Genomic DNA, 15,410 nt, shown 5'->3' with positions numbered 1-15,410 from the left:
GAAATATGAATCTAAGCTCTGACTCACTCAGATCAAAGCAGAACATAAAAAGGCAATGTTCCTGTGTAGTATAGAAGGATTTACATTGAACTAAAATTTAGTATGAGTGCCAATGAGACAACTGACCATTCGAGTCATAATGTGTAAAAAACATTCATTTTTTTTTTACACCTGTATTTTTTCAAATTACAGGAAAACATAAAAACCGGCATATTGTTTACCGATTACTCAAAAGGATAGAACTGTTATTATAAATCAAAATGTATTCTTTTCCTAAATATGCATGTGATACTTTCCACTGAACAGTAATTCAATCAGATTTTATCTAACATCTTTAATATCCCAAAGCCATTATTTTGTCACCAACTAATACGTTTTCATGATTGATGATACATTATGACTGCTGCATTGGCATATGAGCAAAGTGGACATACTTCCTCGTGTGACTATAATATGCATTTTTGATCGAGTTCATTAATTTCAATTGATATTTTAAACTGTGCCCGTTTATATTGTACTACTGTTTCGGGTTAGCATGAAGGTTGGCTCCTGTTAAAAATGTTTCGCCCACTGCATTTGCTTGCACCTGTCCTATCCCAGGAGCCTGTTCTTCAGTTGTTGCCGTTTCTCGTTTCTAGTTTTATAAATAGATTAGATCGTTTTTTTTTCTGTTTAACACTTGTCATTGTAGGCTCCTGGGCGGGCATATATGGCTTGTTGTTTGATATGAGCCAAGGCTACACTTTGACCTATAATTGTTTACTTCTTACACATCATGACTTAAATTGAGAGTTGTCTCATTGGCACGCATACCACAACTAGATCTTCTTATTTCCATTATGATCAATATTCCCAAATCACATGCTTGATTTCATAGCTTTGTATGTATATATTTTTCCATTTCAGACTTCTCAAGCCTTTCAACATTTGTTTTTAGTTTATGGATTATCAATTATTTTAACAAAATTATGATTATCTCACATTTTGCCCTTTTAATAAAATCTATACTTAGTATTTACAGAATCTGGATAAAGAAGACTTAGATGGAGAGTTTTCTCATTAGCACTCATACCACATGTACTACATCTTCTTATATCTATTAGAAAATGTTGCATCTTAATTGATGTTAGTTAAATTATGCCACTATTGCATGTGTCCGTCTTAAAAAAAGGAACATACTCAAATGTTTTCTTTTATTATATTATTCTTAATTGTTATGTCATTTTGGAAATTTGGAGTGGGTGGAATTTTTTCAAACAACAGTCCTTTCTACACCTAGGGCCATGTATAACTGCTAAACAATAGCTCTTAAGTCCATATGGTATTTGTTATACCCTACAATTTGCTAACCATAGTCAACAAATTGTAAGAAAATATTTAAAAGAAATTTTTATAGAACTACATTTCCACACCAAGACATTTTAGAGTTTGACATACTAGAGTCACATAAAGTCCGCAAATTGTCAATTATAATCAAAAGGTGCTATGGCTCTGCATCATGGCAATTAAGAGCTCGACAGGCTAGTATCACACAGCAAATTTTGAAGACCCTGTGGTGACCTGTAGATGTAATCTATATTTATTTTGTTGAAATATATTCACATTTTAATTAATTCATTATTACATGTAAAGTATTTTGGCATTAAAATAAAAACAAAATATAATCTTAAAACATATTGTTTATTATACTACTGTTACAGAAAATTCATCGACAAATTTAGTTAAATGTAAAAATACACACATTACATCAAGTCCCATTAGGTAGTGACCTACTTTAACATGTGACCTTCATTACATGTATAATATTTATACACAAAACTACACATGAAGATGAACCAACTGAGAATAATAATTAAAACAGCATAAATAAAATGTTAGTATAAAAACAAAAAGCAGATACAAATTAATTTGATGATATGTAAAAAAATCGAGTAAATTTGATTGACAATAAATGATTGTGAAGTTTTTTGAGCAATTATGACAGTATTATATTTTTTCAGATATATTGCAAAAATTTCTCTAAGTTTAAGTCTCAACTCCTAAAAATAGAAATTTACTTGCAAACTAACCTAAATCAAAATGTTAGGCTGTTACTAGCAATAATAATCCATTTCATTCAAAATTAATCAGAAAATGTTTCTTTCAAAAAAAAAATAATTTAACTACATTTTGATAAGCTAATCTAGATAAATTTTAATAGAACGATAAAAAAAACTAAAATAATTCTTAAGGCACACAAATATTTGTGGTAATATTAAAAAAAACTTATTTTTATTTATTTCGATCCGAATAAATACTGAAATTACACAACTATTTCACAATGCAGTAGAAGCTATCTGGCACCCTATTCAAACAATATATTGTGCATAGAAATTTTCATAGAGTCATGTTCCAACCATAGTAAGCAATTCAATAAAGAATTGTTTGAATCTTATTTGAGTTCAAAAAGTTTTGACAAACTATCAAATCCACAAAATTTTTACTTCTAAACTTTTACCTCCTTCAGCTCATTAATGATGACCTTTGTTTTTTGTGACACTTGACCCAATTAGGAAGTTGACATGGTTGACCTATAGTTGTTAATGTCTGTGTCAATTTGGTCTTTTGTGGACAGTTGTCTCATTTGTAATCATATAACATCTTCTTTTTTTTATGGTAACTATTTCTATTCCAGATTGGACAAAATAGCGATAAAGAGTATAAAAATATTATACATCAAAGGGGCTAGCAGTAATTACCATGATATTTGACAAACCATATTAACCCCAAGCACACTTTCAAACACCAAAAAATTAAAAAAAAAAACTAATGTTAAAACAAGGTTTAAAACTGCACACACACTCTTTCTATTATAAAAACATCAAACACATTCATGTAACAAAATCATACATCAAGAAAATTTCTCCTATACCTAAAAGGTATAAATGACAAAATATATAATAATACAATGTTAGAATGTATAAAAAATAAATGATTTTGAATGATCGACTCCAAAAATAGAATCATTAACATTTATAAATAGCCAATAAAATATTTACATCTCTAACAATTAAATATCACAAATGGTTCAAATAGGATTTCACAATCAAAAACCTGTATGCATAATTTTTCATCACCTTTTCATGAAAATCATAAACATGATTAAAAATTTATTATTAAAAATGCAAACAGACAGAGGATATTTGATATTGATACTGTACATGAAAAATTGTATTTTTTTTTTTTTTTTTCAAATTACAAACTTAAACACTTATAAATTTCAAATTGAGTAAGTATTGCATCAATTAAAAAAATGAAAAATCTAGTTTAGCCATTGAAAATATTCCAAGAGATTCATAATTAACGCATATAAGTTAATTTTATAACACTAGAAAAATAGTTATCTTCTGATGCCCAATGAAACTTTTCTCTAAATTTGTAAATTATATTTAGCTAGTATAAAACTAATATTCAACACAAATTCTGACTAAAATCGTGATAATTGCATGGAATGTAAATGAAGGCTTGGAATGTATGGAATGTATGGTTATTGCAAGGTTTTATTCCTCAGCACATGATTATCACAGCGTATCTCTATCTATGGCTTGTCATGGTTACAAATAATTTTGGGCTCTTCTCACACCCTCCTTTAAAAATTGTAAATATTTCTCTTCATTTGTATGTTCCCTGAAAATATACAAGAAAAGTATTTAAAAAATATTTTCAATGCATTCATTTTTATTTGTTCGTACAAAAATTTGTGGATTTTAATGGGTAAACATGAGGATGATGATCCAAAAATATGTAGGCCCTCTAAGCCATTCCCATAGAATCCACCACTGAATGAGTTTTCTTATGTTCATTTTGTAGTACCATTCTGTCTTAATATCTTTAAACCGCATTGTATTAAATATTTCACAATTTCTCATCTTAAAAGCATTCAAAAACTACTGTCTTGTTTAAAGCTCTCTGTATAATCAAAGTGATGGATATAACTCATGGAAAGATTAGAACAGTAGTTTGAATTATTTCATATTAAGGTATGGTGGGGAAAAATGAACATTTATAAAACACTATTGCTGAAAATTGCATTTACAGCAGGTCTTTAGAAGGAAACTTGCTTTTCCAGTATGAGGATAAATGAGCTCAAATTAAATAATATGGGTCTCTAAATTTGCACAATTTTATTTAAACTGTAGTTTATATCTAATTGAAATTATGTTGCCGGTTCTGAACATGTTTCAAAAAAACAAAAAAATGCAAAAATTCTTCTAGTAAATGTTACCAAATATCCTTGTAAGACATAAATTTAGACCAACAGCTAAAAGCTTTTAAGTGCCAACAAAAATAATCTAAAAATGTTGTTTTGGGGCATTTTGTAGGTAAAAACAGAGGTTATATGGCATTGAAAATTAAAAGTTTTAGAGTGCCTTTTGATCAAATTTTAATGTATTTTTCAACACAGGGCATTTTCCATTTTATTTTTTAAAGTAAACTAATTAAAAAACTAATGTTATTGAAATGTGGATTCTTTCTTGATTGCAAAAACATATATTTACTTCTAATAAAAATTCAAATGACTAAAATAGGCATAATGATGGATGGGAAATATTAACTAATTAACAATGGTTTTTTTTATCATGTTTATAATTAAAAGTTTATAAATTTTAAAACTGTTTCAAGCCAATTCCTGATAAAAAAGTGAACTAATCTAAATTGTTGATTAATTACAGATGATTATTGGAAATTTATCAAGTAAATTATAGGCCATACTTGAATACCTTTTATATATTCATATTTATATTCATATTTCATTTGTTTAAGATCTTGCTAATCCATTAATCATTTATCTTTCAGATATAATTTACAGAACTACTTTATGTAATGTAGATCAAAAGTAATTGGCAATAAATAAATCTATCATCCTTATAAATATCAAACAAATAATACACACATTTGTGTAATCAATTATGAGGTCAAATACTTGTGTATTAAGAATTAGATGCATATTGGAGTGGTCTGTACAATTATGTAAGACTGATGTAGATAGGTAATGTGGTCAATTTGATTGGCAGTTTAGGGGGTGGGGCATTGTAATTAAAAGTCCACCTTGTCTCTGATTGTTTAGTGATAATGACAGTTGTCAATCATACTAGTTGAATCAATACCCACTTACCTAATCAAAATGTTTTTAAAAAAAGCCTGCACATCAACACACATTAATGACATACACTCTTGAATGAACTGCTCCAATAATATACCCAGTTTTTTCAGTTTATTTGTGTATTATGTGCACATACATGAGAACTATAGGGAACTATATTTTAGTGTGAATACATTTAGTAACAGTAGCTAACCTGTCCTGTTGTTAGGAAGGGTGGTGCCTAAGTAAAGATTTAGAACAAGTTCTAATCTTTCCAAATATCACAAACTAACATCTTGCTAAAAAAAAATCTGGTTAAATCTAGCTGTACATACACAAACTATTATCAATTATTTTATTTTATATAGGATATTTCTATTTGAACAATAACTTCTAAAACCTTTAAAAGATTAGAGATATAAAACCCTTTGACTTTAAAATTTTTACTGTTAAACTTACGGTGGAATTTCTTCTCTTTTTTCCATCCTCTTTTCACGGAACAGTTCTGGGCGTTGAGTTGTTACTTTCCTTGTAGGTATCAACCCTTCATCTCCGGAACTGTCAACCAATAATAAACAATCAATTATTCTTTCTCCTTTTATTTTAGTGACAGCAATTGCAATATACAATGTATATGAATATTTGTGCTTTTATCAAGAAAACAAAACACTTTTTATCCACACAATGAAAAACATTTCCAAGTTTCTGTTTCAAAATAAATATATTAAAATATCAATTACTGTGGATTCATTATTATTCGTTGGATACCAATTTTCGTGGGTTTCCTGGGTACAGGTGAACCACGAATTCATATGTTCAACGAATAACAAATTTTCTATAGGCTTTGTACATAGAAATTGGCAAACCACAAATTCAGATATCCACGGAAATGTAAATTTTCATCAATCCACAAAAATTGATATCCACGAAAATAAATGAACCCACAGTACAACTTTTTCTCTCTCCAAAACTTAGAGAGCAAATGTGTTTTCAAGGGTGTCATATAAGGCTTACCATCCTAAGCTCTATTCCATAAAAATTGGAAATGTAAAAAATGAAGTAAGGACTTCAGAAGTCCACAAAGAAATAATATATCTGCTCAATCCCAAGTCTTTTGGTCACTGGAAGATAGTTGTCACATTGACATTCATACCAAATCTTATTATTCTTATAAACTTGCTAAAATCTAATTACCACTTATACTTGTTAAAAACATATAACTTCCCTGGTACCATCTCATTTAATTCCCCCTCAAAACATTTCTTTTAATAAATAAATAACTTAAAAGCAAACTACATGAGTTGTCTCATTGGAACTCATACCACATCTTCTTATATTTATATACAAGTTTTGATTCTTATCTTACTTACAATAGCTGCCAAAAAGAGTCCATCATTGATACACTATATTCACCCTCTGGTGAGTGCATGAAATCATTAGCATTGACCCTGTGTACGATAGTACCATTTTTCAGAGCCAGATACATCATAACAGGGAATTTATAATTCTGTAAGAAATGACTGGCTGTTTTACTGTACACTGGCTGATGAGGATCTTTTTCAAGCTCCTGTAAATCATAAATATTATTATGAATATTAATTATGTTATTAAGTACATCTAAACAAGTAACAACACAAGACAGATCCATTCAATGGATCACCAGTTAATATAATACAAAGCTGAAAACGCATACGAAATTCAGAATAACTCTAAATATATTTATCATGTTTTATATCATAAATAGTATTTCTTAATTTATTATTATACCAACAGTGCTGTAATTTAATACCAAATACGGATAGAAGAAAAAGAAAGCCATGTTGTATCTTGTGAGTTTATTTTGATATAAATATGAAAATTCTATATGTAAATGAATTTGTAGTGTGACACAATTTCTATATCTAAATTTTGCTTACATCTTTTCCATGCTACTTACATTACTTTTTAACCATAAGATGAGTGCTTGTGAACACTGAATCTGACATCAAGATAAAAATACATATTATAAATTGGAGTTATCTTTCTTTGTTCATAATTGTTACCTGCAAATCAGCAACAAGTGCCCAGTTACTGATATAGCTCTCTTTAAGAAGAGCTACAACGGGCGGACTCTCCAGGGAAGTATCCCGGAGTGTCCGCCCAGAACCTCAGCAACTCTGATCATCCAGTGCACCCCAAAGTAATATAGAGTGCACTAATTTGTCTTCCTCTTGTGCTCTTTCAAAGGAGTCGGTGAAGTTGAAGTATGGCACCTAAAAGCATAGAAAAATAAAATTAGGATATAAAGCTAATCATATCATCAAATTTTAGCTGTTGATAAATGTTGACATTTTTGAACCAATCAATATTTTCTTTTCTCTAATTCTATGGAAATTTATCCCTTTCCGAACCCATTGTATAAAAAAAATTTAATCAACGTGTGGTTGCCGGTGATCTCAGAAGATGATTGGGTGATTTTAAGGGTCATGACCTTTTTAGCTAACATGAATGAATCAAAATATGCTATAACAGGTGGTAATGAAATTGACAACTTCGTGCAATGTGAAAGGCGCTCGAAGGGGATTTTCGGTTAACTAAAAAAGAAAATGTATGTTTTAATCATTAGAGAAACAGATTCTTACATAGTTACTCGTGAATTATCAGATTTATCCAATCTCGATAGTTAACTATCTCGATTGGATAAATCCGATAATCCACTGGTACCAATGTAAGAATCTATATTTATGGATAATCTTTTTCCATAAAATTTTCTGATAAAAAGTATCAACATGAATGATCAATATCTTTATAATCATGCTAATTGTAAAATAAATGATTTTTTATAATAAAAAAGAACAGTGGCACCTGTCTTAAATGACAGTCAAAACCAGTAAAAATTAATTTGCCAACATTGAATTACCAATTGATGCTGTCGGAGTTTAAAAAAACATGACTGTTATTTCATAAATGACACGTTTCAAAGGGAATTCAGAACCTCAGATTGTCATAATGTTTTACAGATTATCTGAAATCAGTTCACTGGTATAGTACTTAAGACTAAAAGATTGAAAGAGGTTAAGAACAGAAGAAGAAAAATAGTATTACCGGTTTCAATTTAAAACATGGATGTAGTAAAAAAATTATATATACCTCTTTAAATGGATACATTTTGATCTCTATCTTCCTTTTAACATCAAATTCTGGTATTTCGTTTGTCCATTTAATTCCTTTGACTGTCTTTTCCGAATCTGTTGTAGTGCTAATCATATTCATCTCCATTTGTGGTAAGAATCCAATGTCTACCTGCATAGCAGCTGCTGTCTCTATATCATTTATCCATTCCATGTCTGAAATGGAAAAACAAAATAATTATGTATATATCTACTGAGTAATTGCAATTTCACATGTAAACCAGAAATAAATTTTAAACAGTAAGAACAACATGAAAATCATAAATAATGTACCAGGGGTCAAAAAAGACAAATCACTTTGAAATAAAGATAAAACAAGAATGTGTCCATAGTACACGGATGCCCCACTCGCACTATCATTTAACATGTTCACTGGACCGTGAAATTGGGGACAATACTTTAATTTGGCATTAAAAATTAGAAAGATCATATCATAGTTAACATGTGTACTAAGTTTCAAGTTGATTGGACTTTAACTTCATCAAAAACTACCTTGACCAAAAACTTTAACCTGAGCTTCACACTATCTTTTTCTTTGTTCAGTGGACCATGAAATTAAGGTCAATACTTTAATTTGACATTAAAATTAGAAAGATCATATCATAGGGAACATGTGAACTAAGTTTCAAATTGATTGGACCTCAACTCCATCAAAAACTACCTCTACCAAAAACTTTAACCTGAAGCGGGACGAACGAACCGACGAACGAACGGACGAACAAACTGAGGCACAGACCAGAAAACATACTGCCCCTCTACTATCGTAGGTGGGGCATAAAAATCTTGGTTAACCATTTTGGAAGGCCAACATTCTTAAAACATGTTTAGAATCAATGCTTTAACAACCCTACAAAACCATGAACAGGAAGCATTTACTTTTTATGAAAGCAATAATGCTAAAATTAGGAAATTGATAGTTACAATGTAGATAAGGTCTTTTGTTCATTTTCTTGAAAAAATTGGATACACACTATTTTGTATTATAGTTGTCATGTTGTTTCAAGATTCAAGATTCAATATTTTATTAAAGTCTCACTACTTGCAATACATAAATATACAGTATATACAGAGTATATACACAAATGTAGTTATATATATATATTGATGTTATATTCTATTATAATCAGTCAGGGGACTTACTGAAATAAGTGATTTTTAAATCACTTATTTGAGTAGTAAATTCGGGGTTTTGTCACTAATTGGGATTTTGTAGTTTTTTCAAAATTTTAAACACATAGGTTTAAATATTATCATAATTTAATTAGCAAAATTAAAAAAAATATGAACTGATTGCTTCTTTAAGTAGCAAGGTTTAGCCTTTGATCCTACCATTTAGCTAAAAAAATCTATTTTAATTGAAAAATGCTATAATAATGGCTTTACATAACGAACTAATACTTTCTTAAAAGATTTTTCCCAGGAGTGGGAATATTTTTCCTGTGAAGTTCAAGGTTTCATCTTTCAGATTATGTAATTAAATTCTTCTGTTAGCGATGAAAATTTCACTGTTTGGGGGTGTTGAAATTAGTGGGGGTTATTAAAAGAATGATACTTAAAGAAGTGATTTTTGGGAAGGAAATTGAGGTCTGATACTTAAACAAGTGATTTTTATGTCATTATCCTAGATTCAGTACAAGGTCATCAGTTGAAATGAACTGGTCATCCTAGACAACACAGATGTTAGTTCTGGTAAGTTTAGAAACACAATTAGTCCCCGGATCATTAGTATTCTACATTTAAAGCTACAAGAAAATTAAATCACTTCTTCTAGTGATTAATTTGTACTACTTAAATAGATGATTATTAAAGAAAGACAACTCTAACTTCCAACCTTTATGGAAATAATGTTACTTGAATCAGTGATTTAGAAAATCACTTATTTCAGTAAGTCCCCTGACTGATAATTTTAATTAAAAATAACTTAAAGAAAAATATGTGATAGCTCTCCACCAATTAAAATGATTGAATCCTTAATATGAAATGTTGATGTAATATATCATAGTTAATGCAGTTTTAAGTCCTTATTTCTAATATAAAATGTAAAGTTGGTTTCCTAAGAGGTTGCCAATAGTATTGAAGTACTCACCCACATTCAGTTTTTTATCTGTAGGGACATACATATGGAAGTATATGAGTTTCTTGTAATCCCTTGAGATGATGAGGTTTCCTGTAAATTGTGCTGGTGTAAACCACATGGGATTGTTTGGGGGTTCACTTAATTGGAACTCAGCATGTAATCTAAAGCACAAAAATATACAATTTACATCTAACTAACACATTAATACAGTAGTTTAATAACTCATCTCATGATAATTCTTATGAGAAAATACTTGCAAGTCATGAACATTGCAGTATTACATAACAATCAATTTTTGTCATTAGATTTGTAGGTGAGAAAAATCAAATTGAATGAAAAATAATATTGCCCTTGTCTCCAAATCTTATCTTAATTATTGTATAAATTTGGTATATTTTTCAGGAATTTTTGGTCCTCAGTACTCCTCAACTTCATATCTCATTTGACTTTTAAAAAAAATAAATTATTTGAGTGTCACTGAAAAAAAATTATTCAAGTGTCGCTGAAGAGTCTTTGGTAGACAAAACCTGTGTCTGGCGCAAAAACAACATTTCAACTCTTTTATTGATCAGGAGTTTATTTAATATCTACATCCTGAAATCCACTTGTTTGAATTACTTTTTGTTTAGCTTGTTAAAACACATACCTGAAACTTATATCCAGATATTCCTTGTTGTATGCTCGTACACTTGCCACTCCCCCTTGTGGTGGAAATCTGGACCTTAGAAATGGACGAGGATGGAACATGGACAGAAGCTGGTGTATCACAACTAATTCATCCTCAACTCTAGGAGGCAGCCATTTATTACTGGACCTATGACTTGGAATGTCTGGCAGGCTGGTACTATTTATGTTCCAAATTTGGTAAACCTTTCCTGGTTCCTCGATAAAGGAGTTATTTGGAGGTAGAAATCCTTTGAACTGGGTCACTCCAAAGTCTTTCGTCTCTTTGTTGGGTGTTTTCCATTCTTGAAGGCCTTTTAATGAATCAATCTGTTCTAACTGAAATAATTTACAAACAATACAAAAAACATGACAGTAAATTCATATCAGGGGTTAAAAACAGTTAAATAAGTTCACAAGGACCACAAAAATAAAAGTAGATGTACAGCAAACGTTAAACAACAAATATTGTTTAAATAGCCTGACTTGGTACAATCTCCAAACAAATTAGGTTTAGTTTAACCCTTCTTAATATAAATGCTTCATATATATACTGATCATGCTGATAGAATATATAATGTACACTACTTATAAAAAAGAAGATGGTGTATGATTGCAAATGAGACAACTATCTACAAAAGACCAAAATGACACAAACATTAACAATTATAGGTCACCGTATGGCCTTCAACAATGAGCAAAGCCCATACTGCATATAGTCAGCTATTAAAGGCCCCGATTAGACAATGTGAAACAATTCAAGCAAGAAAACAAACGGCCTCATTTATGTAAAAAAGTGAACGAAAAACAAATATGTAACATATAAACAATGGTCGGGTTGTTGTTCCTTTGACACATTCCCCATTTTCTTTCTCTATTTTATTACTACTTGGAACTAGTATTCAAAATATTATACTTCTTTTATAATTTCTGTATGTTCTTTGATAATTAAAATTCTTTATTTTGAAATAAATGACAAAACTAAACATGAAAAATTATAGATTAAAAATAATTTATAACGGTTAAGGTATTCTCTTGCTTTCATGAGTTAGTTCATGTGCACAATGTGAGACAACGTGTGTCAATCATATTGCATAAGTACATGATGTATAAGTATAACACCTTTCACATATTTCAAAGCTTTTTCCGTGTTTCATGCTTTTGTTCAGAAATAGTTTGAGATTATTTTTATACATTTCTACTGACATGCTGACTTGTATAACATATAAATATATAGATTATCAGCTATTATATTAAGAATAATGACAAACACTTGTATTTATCATTGACTAATAACAAGCCATAATCATGATTAATAGCCAAGGCTAAAAAACATATACATTGTATATGTGTAGCAATAGGGCTTTTTGTACTTAAAATCCCTACAAACATGACAAACCCTGAAACATAAAATTTTTTTCTAAATTTCTAGTATCAAATGACATACTGGATCACTGAGGTTGGTATTCATGGTTTCCAGCAGTAGAGGTTGGAAGTAGGCCTGCATTGTAATGGTTTGCTCATCTTTACCTACAGTATAATCTGCCTTGTACTGAAGATCAGTTGTTACCTACAAAATAAATCATAATAAAATTGTTACTTTTTTGTAGTAATGTCTGCTTCTGATGGAGATTTGTGTATATCTATCATTTGTGCTGTATTTAGCCCCCTCTACAACGAAATTTGTTTTCATCAATGGCAGTCAGCAGTGTTTAAGAACATCAGTTGTATGACCTGTTAATCCAATGTGTTTTGTTAAAAGATACTGTTTTCCCTTATTTGGTCTTTTTTGATTTTTTTGACATATATATGTGCTGTATTTAGACCTCTAAACAAATTTGTTTTACATGCACATGTATTAAAATTGCAATTTTTATCCAACACAATCATAGGTTTGAATGTTGTTTTCAATTTAGACTTGTTTATTATATTATACATGTATTATACAAATGTATATATAAATTAACATGGAGGTTATATATCAACTATTTCTATTTTCACTTTTAAGAATTAATAATAACTGAGTTTTACTGTGTATTGTTGTGTGTTTCTTTAGCCTGCAGAAAACTCTTTCTTTCTCCCGGTTTCGTTTGTCATGAGACTTTTGGTAAAATATATTAATAATTCATGTACATGTATCAGTCTTGTATAAAATATAGGAAGTCCAGAACAATCATGACAATAACAATTTTTAAAACAATTTTTCCAAGATAAAAAACACTACCTGATGATAGCATTTCTTTTTTAACATTGAAAATGACTTTATAACTTAAATGACATCGCAGTTAAAACATCAGGACCAAAATCGGAAAAGTTATGGTATTTCGGTTTCTTTTTAAACGGACTAATTGACTTTGAAGTTTATATGATTTAATTAAAAAGAAATAATTCATACTGAATAAGTCCCTTTCATGACATAAGTAATGCTATTCCAAATAATTATAAAATTGAGTCTTTTGAGAAAGGAATGGGGAATGTGTCAAAGTGACAACAACCCGACCATAGAGCAGACAAAAGCCGAAGGCCACCAATTGGTCTTCAATTAAGTGAGAAACTCCCGTACTAGTAGACGTCCTTCAGCTGGCCCATTAAAAAATATGTATACTAGGACAGTGATAATGGACGTCATACTAAACTCCAAATAATTATGTAGACTTAAATTTTAAAGGCTATCATATTTTTCTTTGACGCCTTACATCAACAAAAAATATTAATAGCCTTTCCAGACACCAGACATCATATACATGTACATGTATAGTTATTTGGACTAAGGTAATACACCTTAACGCTATACTTGACCAACCAAAGAATCTGTCCTGCTTGAACTATTGACGTTAGATATTTCATAATATGATGTCAAATTTTTTTGGGAACCTGTGTGAAAATGTCTGATGTCGAGTTATTGGTTATGGAAGACAAATAGCGATAAGGTGTATGCCTGCCTCATAGTCTATTTAATTTTTTTTTTTATTATTGTGTATATTTCATATTAAATAACATACATTTATACCACTTGCTATGAGAGTATGATATAGAGTTTCATATTCATCAAGAGACAGCTTCAGATCCCCGTCACGGTCATATTTCTTGAAAAATTCCCATCCTTCATCTCCAACAGCAGAAAATGTCATGTTTGGTAACATTTGACCTGGTAAGAAGTATGTTTTGTAAATTTTGTCTCCGACAAACCCACCAAGAGCTACAAATAGGATGCCAATGACAGCTGTTCCAATGTAAACAACCCATTTTGGAATAGCAAATATAATTCTGTTTGGAGGAACAACAAGGACTTCCTGGTAATAGGGTTGTGGCTGCCATTGTTGTTGTTGGGTTTGTTGTTCTATCGCCTCGGATGTAGCTGGTGGACTACCTATAGTTTGATGAACTACTTCCTGATTAGATCCATTACTCTCCTCGGAATTGAGCTGACTTTGACCATCGTTGTTTTCTGTTTTACTCTGGCTTCTTGTCTTTCTCCTTCTCACTTCGTTTTCTCCTGTACCGCCTTTGTCCGGCGGAGAAGGCATTTCGAAATGAAGGCAACTGCGTCAGGTCACGTAGACCTTCGTTGTTGAACTTAGATACGCCAAAATCCGGATGTATCGAATTTCAGAATTTTACTTCCGCCTAATAAAAAACAAAAAATGTGTGTCACATCCGTAAACGGCTTCTAAAAAGAAAAGAAAAATAAAAGTAGTAAAATCTATTCAACATTGTGTTACGTTTGGTATAATCGAATACTAATACAGACTTTTTGAAAATTATAATTAAAGCCATTTACAACTCAATTTCTGAATTTAACATTCATCTTTTACGTTTTGACCTGATTTATCATATTTAGCCGTGTGCATGGTGCATTTAACCTGTTTAAGAGTTGTTGTTTGTTTTTATGCATGTATGTACAAAAAAAGGCAGGGAGATAATACACGTCTCTTCAATAAATTGCTGATGATAAACCTTTCAGAAGACACAAAAAACACAACTGCTTGGAATATGTATCTAGATCATGATATTGTTGTCTGCTGAAATTTTATTTGTTTATGCATTTTTTTCCAACCTGCGACATTAATGCCACGAAAGCGATCACGATTTAATTGGTGGCGTAAAAATTTAGGTTGGGTGCTTATTTTTCAGTTTTCAATATCTATAACTATTAATGTCAAACCTTCATGACCCTTCATTAACTTTTACGAAACTTTGAACAGAAGATTTTTATGATCAAAATGAATATCCAGAGCATAATGATGAAATCAACATTTTAATTTTCACGTATTTTACTGATAAAAGGGGTCACGGTCTGATGTTAAAGTTTGTTACACATCAATAACTTTGTCAAATCGTCATCGAATTTTATAAATGATTGCTGTCTGAAGCAAAA

The 15,410-nt window shown here is 30.3% G+C and overlaps 1 pseudogene; it reads right to left on the bottom strand.

Annotated features, from left to right (window-relative positions):
* Positions 1-1,661: 1,661 nt before the first annotated feature.
* On the bottom strand, positions 1,662-14,647 carry LOC134721622 (selenoprotein N-like; annotated as a pseudogene).
* Positions 14,648-15,410: the final 763 nt, after the last annotated feature.

This window comes from Mytilus trossulus, chromosome 6, assembly GCF_036588685.1.
Source record: "Mytilus trossulus isolate FHL-02 chromosome 6, PNRI_Mtr1.1.1.hap1, whole genome shotgun sequence".
Classification (NCBI taxonomy): Eukaryota; Metazoa; Mollusca; class Bivalvia; order Mytilida; family Mytilidae; genus Mytilus; species Mytilus trossulus.
This window is presented reverse-complemented; position numbering and strand designations above follow the sequence as displayed.